At 40.0% G+C, this 3,100-nt stretch overlaps 1 long non-coding RNA gene across 1 annotated transcript; it reads left to right on the forward strand.

Moving 5' to 3' along the window:
- The first annotated feature begins 1,363 nt into the window (after positions 1-1,363).
- LOC121510547 lies at positions 1,364-2,259 on the forward strand. Its single transcript, XR_005991954.1, has 3 exons — positions 1,364-1,385; positions 1,467-1,533; positions 1,877-2,259. It is a non-coding gene; the product is annotated as an uncharacterized LOC121510547 (long non-coding RNA).
- The last annotated feature ends 841 nt before the right edge of the window (positions 2,260-3,100 follow it).

Consider the following 3,100-nt stretch of genomic DNA (forward strand, 5'->3'; position numbering starts at 1 on the left):
GCTGAGATATACTGCAGATATTCTCAGCGTTAACTCTGCTAATGTGAACCCACTTCAAGACAAAAACCATCCAGCTGCAGGGAGGCTACAAGCTTCCCTTACCTTCTTTTGAGTACACGGTAAAAAAATAAATCAATGTGTATAAATATTCAACAGCGGTCTGTGACCCTGATGGCAGTTTGGTGTTAAGAAGTCGGCGTTTAACCCCTAAAGCACGCGTGGTACAGATCCGTGCTGCAGGAAAGATCTGAAAGATCTCTGTTGTGCCTTTCTAATGATGTTCTTGCGTTGCAGCTCTTACAGAACGTTTTCTAATGAGCCTGGAACTTTTTGTGGTCTTTAAAGATTAAATCCATGCCAGTAACTTTGATAGTGGACATCTTTGTATCCATTTATAATCCATTTTTTGATCAATCCTACAGTGAGCTGTTTGCCGTTTATATCCCAGAATGCATTGCAACCGGGCTGTGATGACCAATGGGAAGGGAGGCGGTCATGTGTCCCTCAGAGTCATTGCACTTTAAATAATGGCTTGAATCCCCAAAAGTGCAATTTTTTTTCTTTTCTTTTCTTTCTTTTTTTTTTTTTTTGTAAAATGTGAATATTTTGAAGACTTCTTGTCACAGAATTATTTAATTCTTTAGTCCCGGAGAGGTGGGAGAACAAGTTTGTGCAAAAAAAGAAACCCTTAGTCATTAATGTTTACTGTGGTTAACACATGCAAATCTTTGAGTTTTAATTTCTGATAAGCTTTTCTTTTGTCTTTATAACTTTTGTAAAATTCCAGTGACATTGCTGCAGCACATATTCTTAAAGGACAGGATGTCCTGAAGAAAAGGATGTTTAGAGCTTGACTGCACCACAGGGTTGATATTTTAGAAGCTTTTTAAGACAAAAAATCCAGACGATACACAATGATTAAGAAATAGCTGAGAGCTCTAAGGGTTAAACCTGTAAAAATTAGATCCTTGTTACACTTCATAATGTGACCGTGTAAACTGGTGACTTTCAATCAATTGATATGTACCAGTTTGGTTTTCCATTACATAAAATCTGATGAGGGAATTCGGGTATAGGCTTGTAGCAGGTGTAACACAAGGTTTAATTCCATTTCCTGTTGAAATCCATTTCCTGTTGAAATCCATTTCCTGTTGAAATCCATTCCCTGTAGGCCAGTGCTAGTTTTCCACCTATTCAAGTAATGAAATCCAATCCATTCCATTCTAATCCGGTACTGGTTTTCTACACCTTCCATATACACACCACATGACAGGTTCACATGTTCTTAGTTATCCAATCACATCCCTTGGAGGTAATGTTTAAGCTGCCCTGACTTCCTTTCCTTCAATTGTGTGGGTGAGAAGTCAAGGGACAACAGCTTACAGGTCAGTACCTCCAAACATTTGAAACAAGTCACAATTCATCTTAAGTTGGTTGAAACTAAGAGTTTGTATACCCCTCTTCAGGAACCGAAATAGATCATCTTGTGACTGGGGAACTTGTCTTGTCTTGTGCATTGTGCTTACTGAACTGGTGAGTTTAAACACAAATGAATGCAATGACCTTAGCATTAGCCACAAGCTACATGCTAATGCTAACATGTTGTTTAATTAAACTGTCTTTGTATTCTGTGTATAATTTTGTTACTTAAAGTTGATTAAGCTAATGCTAACTAGCATGCTAATGCTAGTGTGCTAATGCTAATTGCTCACATTTGGTCAGTTGTATTGCATAATCAAGAGTAAATTTTATGGTGTTTGCAGCTATGCTAATACTAGCTTAGCTATTAGCATTTCATGTTATTACCATGTTATATACGCACATGAATAGGAAAGAAATGTTTTGTGGTTCTTAATGGCCCTGTTTGTGTATACAGGCCAGGTGCCCTATGAAAGGTTTAAAGTGATGGCGAGCTAGTGAAATCGGCCTGGAGCTGACCCTGTTCCCTGTTCTGTGTGCAACTATCCATGGTCTGGTAGGAGGCTGTACTGCCTGTCTTTCTGTTCTCCCTCCAACTCGAAGCTACGCATCTAATCCACCTACAACTCCTTGGACATCTATGCGCTCTCGGACAATCCACCCTAAACAATAAACATAATGGACTAGGTTATGATACGTTGCTTCACATTTGTGGAAGAAAGGACTTTTGGATTTTTGCGTGTTGATTGAACTATTCGTCAGAGACTATTGAGTTTTCACACTCTTGAACTGTGTTGTAAACCTGCAGTGTTGTAAATATTGGGATCCCATTTGCACCTTTAATTTGTATAATACACATCATACAACTCTAATACCCTTTTTACTGGTCTTTATTTACTGGTCCCTGCCCTCCAGCAGACGTGCTTAGTCTTCTGTTTCTAGCCTACTCTATTTACTACCTATTACATCTGTTACATTAGTATTGCACAATAATAAGCAAACACTGGTTACACAGTCATGTGATCCCAAATGTCTGTTAAGGGTCAGGAAGTGGGGGACAGCTGTTAGGAATGAATGGGAGCGTAGAGTTAGCTCTAAATGGACCTGAACGCTACAGTTATCATCAGAAAATGTCTAATGACATGGATTCTGATCCCTACACTTTACAAAAAATGACTTTGACCAAAGTTTAACAGATTTATCTGGCGTAAAGGCGATGGAGACTGTGGTGTATTCGGGCCGTGAGTTTTATTTTGTATTTTATTCTTGTGATACTTCCGGTCGCCGACTTCTGGCGTCCATCCTTTTGTTGGGTAACTTGTCAGTGCTTCCCCTGAGGTTCACCATCCCCCCACGGCGCTGCAGAGAGTGATCACACCTGCTACTATCATCCAATCTCGACTACCTACAAGAGGCTGCTCATGATTCTCTGCAGTGCCAGAGTTTTGCTTTTACTCACCTGTGGTAAATCTCCAGCGCTCAGCCTTCTTAACTCTCGTGCATATTTGAATGATTCCAGTACTTACCTGTTGGCTTTTTTCTAATGTGTCTCTCTGTTTTTTCCAGTGCCTCACTCCACACTCACCTGCAGCTTTGTACAGCACTCTGTCCCACAACAATTCACTCCCTGGACCCACTCCCCCCGTCATCAATAAAACCTTTAAAACTGTTTCGTCTGATT

The sequence above is a fragment of the Cheilinus undulatus genome, linkage group 5, assembly GCF_018320785.1.
Source record: "Cheilinus undulatus linkage group 5, ASM1832078v1, whole genome shotgun sequence".
NCBI lineage: Eukaryota > Metazoa > Chordata > Actinopteri > Labriformes > Labridae > Cheilinus > Cheilinus undulatus.